Raw genomic sequence first — 5,936 nt, 5'->3', positions numbered from 1 at the left:
CTGTGAATGGACGATCTCGAGCGGCCGCGCATGCAGCCCGAGGCCTTCTCTTAGGTGAGCTCTGGAGGCTCTGAAAAGTGGAACGTCATTAGACGGGCGGGAGAGCTCTGGGTGGCCGGATGTGGACGCGTCAAGCCGGAAGCCGCCCCCGTCCCGCCGCCAGGCACACGTCAGCTCGCCGATGAGCCGATTGGCAATCCGAAAAGGCTGCGCCATTTGCTTTTCGCGACAAGCCAGCCTGGAAAGATGGCGGAGGGGTCGCCGCGGGGGTCACCCCGGAGGGGCGCCGCAGACAGATGGTATCCGCAGGCCACCCCCGCCCGCCGAGCCGCCGCCGCGGAAACGCGCCGACGAGCCGCGCTCCCCGGTGGCCGATTGAAAGGGGCTGCTGACTCGGCCAGATGAACGCCGTTTTCACGCGGACTGCACATTTCGTGCTTCGGTGGCGTTATGCGACGCGACGAGTCCTGCCTGAAACTTGGCGGTTGTATCTTGGCGAGCACGAATTGGAGCCCACGTGCGTCGTTTCACGGAACACGTGCGCTGTCACACGCGCTGACGGTTCGGGATTATACTTTGCCTCTCCAAGTTCTTGAACGTGCATCGAAATCTCGGTACACGACAGCGCGCGTTTCTCCCCCACAGTCGCGCGCGGACGGATGGCCTTTCTGGGGCCTTGCGCTCAGCACCGTAGCGCCGCCGCGAGTGAAGGCTCCTCCCTACTTGCGGCCAAAGTGAGGAGCCTCCACACAGCGAATGTAGGTAACTAGTTCCCAGAGCGGCAGCATCTAAACAAGGGCCCTGGAGAATGTTATGAACGCCTATTTCACGAGTGAGACCCGGAATTCGTCGTGGGTGTTGGCGAAAATGTAACTAAAGAAAATGGTTCCTGGCCGTACGGTACCACTGCCAAAAAAAGTCCCTTGTGACAACGTAGGAAAAATGGCCCCTACTACACGTCCAAGGGACAACAAAAGAAGACAAGTTTCCTGTAAACAGTTTGGTGCGCTTCGTTTTACAATTCGTTGGTTTGTCCCTGAATCGGTTAGTGTCTGTCAGCCAGGACGCAACCGATTGCTAGTTCCCAGTGCATTCCTATGGCACCTCCTGTGTCATATACGGGGGCCCTCATACTGCCCAGTACTATCTAAAAAATCGTAAATTGGCGCGCGTGTTCTTTGGCAAAACTTGCTTCCTTTGAAGGTACTGCTCGAAAGGTAACATTGGCTCCGGGATGGCTCCGGACGCCAAAATACACGACAAAGTGTCTGAAAGAAAACCAGCCTAAAGAAACCTCCTCCTCCATACCCAGGGCAAATAAAGTGAACAAAAAAATCAAACAATACACGAACCTTCGTCCAAAAACACTGGTGCTGTACACAGTTGCAGCGATGCACGATCGACGGAAGATCATTAGAATGGGGGAACAACATTACACAACAGGCTACGATGGAAAGCTCCAGCTGCGGGCAACGTGGCAAGAAATCAGCTAGCAGTCGTCCAGAAACATGACATTACGCGGACAGCCGAAAAGCCTTTGGTGCTAGTAAAAACTATTACATAGAGGGCACGCAAGCGACAATTAGGAAATCCAGCCACCACTGAATGTGTACTGGGCTCCTGTAACACCGGGATTTAGTGAAGCGACAACTCGACCATTCGAGAAACAACTGGACAAGACGTTTAGGGATTTTATATCCAAGAGCGCGAAAGAAAACTAGCATGGAAGTACATCAGGGAGCACCCGAAAACTGGGCGAAACACGCGGCTCGCGAAGCGTTACGTCTGGATAGATCCGCATCAAAGCACTTGCACACACTTTGCAACCCAGAAATGAGCTCAACATGCAGTCAGAATTATCAGGCATCAAGGGAAACGAAAACGAGGCATTTCAGGGACAACCAGCCGGAAAACGCACGCACTGGGGTGTCTAAAACCAGAAGGATACATCATCGCTTTGAGGTGGCCAGGACATTGCGGGCTGTTGTGTGCTTGTCTTGGACACATGTAAAGGCTCATTGGTTCTACGAAGTGTCTTGGTCAGTAGGAAGACGCCACCCACTAATCGTACCGGCAGCGATCCTCAGAGCAGATCGTGCTCCGTCAAAAATACGTTCGTGTGGCACAGAAACAGTAACAATGCGGGAAAATAGGAATTCCGCGCCACCTGAGCCACCGAATGACGCGACAGTGATCGATGAGATTCAGAACGCACTGCAAGGTTTTTTCGCCCTGCAGCGTCTAGTCATAGCCGGGAACGGAACGAAGGTTGAGAGAGGAACCGCAATGCGGCAGAGACCTGAATGCTCTGAATCAGTTCAGTACGCGTGGACGCCGTGGTACCGCGGCGGGCCCCACTGCTTTCAATCCAAATTCTGACGCGACCGCGCCGGTGGCGCTGTCTTGCGCACTGCAAAAGCTTGTATGGTAAAAACTCAATCCGCGCTCCGATTAAAATGCCCACGGTTATGTCAGCCCGGAATCACGCGCCGAGTCGATCTAATTAAGCACAGACTCTGAGACCAACTAGGACAGAGCGTTGCGAGCAAAAAAAAAAAAAAGCATTACTGGACACCAGAGGCGCAGCCCGGGAGGGTGTCTCGGTGTCAGAACACCCCCCAAAATTTACGCATGCAGAAAAATGACATTGTTCAGGCATCCGGCGCAGTCTCTCTTTGTCTTTTTTTCTTTACCCGCTGGCGTGTAACAACCCACGAAATATTTTTCTCGCTACGCCGCTGCTAGACTCGGCAAATTTGAAGAATGATTTTTTTTTTTCTATTGCGGCCAACCAATAACCATCCGGTAACCAACCGGTTGAAATGAGAACTCGAAACATGCCGCTCGAAAGTGGCTGCAACGAGCACTCGTCGCAACGAGCGTGGCCGGTAGAGTCAGCTGCACACACAAATTTGTGAAAAAAGCAATTAAAAAAATACAAAGTGGTATATACTTCGGTCATTCTGTAGCAATTTGCAAAGCTGCACAAGGAGCTTCGCTGCCGAGGCAACAAAGCACCGATGCTTGTTTGCTTCTTTGCCTGTTATTCTTACAGCATAATAGTGATTCTACACGCATAAACTCCCCTATCACTGCCCGCTTGGTAGCGTGCGAAAAAAAGATCAAATTTCAGGTAAGCATAATGCTTCTGGACTACGAGATGCTTCGAACTAAGCGCCAGGAGTAAAATGGAAGACCGCCGAAGATTCACAAATGTTCCCTGAAGTGTACCCACGGCGCTTTTCGTCTCTACCAGAAAGTCACTACGGCCAGGGAATCTGCCTATTTACATGAGATGTCAATTGATCAGTTCATCGCACGTGACAGCGGCTCCACCGCCCAGTGCAACTGCTACCCACAAGCACCCGCCGCGGTGGCTCAGTGGCTAAGGCGTTGCGCTGCTGAGCACGAGGACGCGGGTTCGATTCCCGGCCGCGGCGGCCGCTTTTCTGATGGAGGCGAAAAGCAGAAACGCCCGTGTGCACGAGATTTCAGCGCACGTTAAAGATCCCCAGGTGGTCAAAATGAGCCCTCCACTACGGCGCGCTCATCGCCTGCGTTGCGTCGGCGCGTTAAATCCTACAATCAATCAATCAATGCTACCCACAAGCAGGAGATATATGCACATTTACAGACTACGCCAAGAGTACAAGCTTAGTGCCGTTGCTACCTGAAAACAGACGAAATCGCACAAACCACGCGGTTTACAGCTTGCTGTCAACAATCAACAGATTTCGGAGAATTCCCTAGCTCACCCCCAGTCTCCACTCCCTACAACAACTGCACTAAATCACGTTCACATGGGCGTGTCTTAGCAATTGTACACGGTTGACAAATATAACCGTAAAACTGGTGTTCACAGCATTGTTTCACAATAACGGGCAAAGAAAACGCGGGGAGTCACCGACAGCACTCTCCGCACCTTCCTACGAAGGACCGCGACTTTGCCGTGGCGAACTCGTACGGCCCTCGTAATGGCTCGCTTTTGCTTAGATGGGTGATGATTGATTGGTTGTAGGGTTTAACGCGCCGACGCAACGTAGGCGATGAGGCGCGCCGTAGTGGAGGGCTCCGGATTAATTTTGACCACCTGGGGATCTTTAACGTGCGCCGAAATCTCGTACACACGGGCGTTTTTGCTTTTCGCCTCCATCAGAAAAGCGGCCGCCGCGGCCGGGAATCGAACCCGCGACCTCGTGATCAGCAGCGCAACGCCTTAGCCACTGAGCCACCGCGGCGGGTCTTGGATGGGTGTGCTTACAGAGGCGGCTTTGCTTTAAATCTCGTGTTGACGAAACGCCTCACCAAAACAACATGCGTCTCTGCTTAATGGCTCGCGGGCGGTCTGCGATGATGTGAGACAGCGTTGTGCGCACCACTGCGCCATTAGGAAATGGATTTAGCTGCGGTGCCGCCGCGAGATTGATGCTGCCGGCCGGCACATATGTCCCGCATACAATTACCGCGTGCCAGGATCTTAGGGCCTGAATTACATTGTGTGTGATGACAATAACAGAACCAACAAAGTAGCAACACCGCCAAACGGGAAAGAAAAAAGCACAGAGGTAAGCGGGGTCACCTACACACGCAAAACATCTTCACTAGAGGTACTAGCTTTACGTCCCAAATAGAGACCCGCTATACACACCGACGAGTAAAGCGCAAAAAATTACACAAGGGACGAAGAAGGACAACAGAGACAAGCGCTCCTTCCAACTTTTTTTTTTTTTTTTTTGCGCTTTACTCGTCAGAAATGCAATACCAATTTGCCCAGAAGTCCGCATTAATCAGTTATACACCGAAGCAGCGCCTGCAATGCGAGTGTCAAGGCTCGCTCAACGTGACATTCAGAGCTTTGTCTTTTTCGTTTAGGCCCAGAATCGAACCCGCGACCTCGTGCAGCCGCCCGTGTCGACGGCGCATTGCTGCCGGCCATCGTCGGGGCAAGACAGCGCGCGGCAGCTGGCGCAAGAGCCGCAACGGAGCAAATCCCACCTGACGGGCGGCCGAACTCGTGCGGCGTCGGCCGACTGGCTCGCCCTGGCGGCCGGGGTGCGCGCTCCGAGCCCCGCTCATGGTTCCCACCTGGTGGCCCCGACGGTCAAGGCGGGCTCAGACTCTCGCTACTGGCGCTTCACCAGAGAAGAAAGACGCAGACAGAAAGGAAGGCGGCATGGGGACGCAGACCCCCGACCGTGCGGCGGCGGCCATGCAGAGTAGGCGTCCCTTCCCAAATGTCGGCGGCCCTCCTCCGGGCGCTCTTCCCGCCCGTTTCCTGGAACACCAGGCGTGCCGGGGCTAGGGCCATAAACCGAGGAAGAAAAAGAAAGACGAGAGATGGCTTCCTCTCGGCGGGAAGGCCACTTTTTGGCGAAAGGAACGCGAAAACGGGGAAGGCCTGCTGCGAGGAGGGGAGCGGATCCTCGCCGCCGGAAGCCCGCCGCCGGCTTCTCCGAACGAGACTCGCCAAGATATCTCGAGGCACGCACACCCCCATGTGCGCGCATGCAGGCACGGCGGAGGAGAGAGTGAGGTATGCGCTGGTGGGAAGCGTCCGTCGGCGGAGGCAATGCGCTGCTATCCGAGGTGCCACGGGGCGTCCCCCGAAGACCACGTCTTCGGCACAACGCCCCAGCGCCAGAATGACCGCTGCAGCCGTCCCACCGAATAACGGAAACATGTGTGCAATGAAGCAGCCGATAAACGAGGGAATCGACGCAGGCTTTTCGAGTGAGCAATCTGACGCGGATACATCGCCATTGAGAAGGAGAGCGCGCGAGACTCGCTCCGGTTGAAAAGAGAGAGGCCAAGGCACACATCGGGGCCAGCGTAGCAAACAGGGCTTCTTCCGAGAAGAGCCAAGGAAGAGGCCCGGGGAGAGAGCGTTCACCTCCTTTTCTATCTCCGCTTGTTTACGGCCCAAATACTGTTAAGGG

Source organism: Haemaphysalis longicornis, unplaced genomic scaffold (genome assembly GCF_048455015.1).
Source record: "Haemaphysalis longicornis isolate Haplotype H1 unplaced genomic scaffold, Haemaphysalis longicornis Haplotype H1 scaffold_1, whole genome shotgun sequence".
Taxonomy (NCBI): domain Eukaryota; kingdom Metazoa; phylum Arthropoda; class Arachnida; order Ixodida; family Ixodidae; genus Haemaphysalis; species Haemaphysalis longicornis.
Note: the sequence above shows the minus strand (reverse complement) of the source record.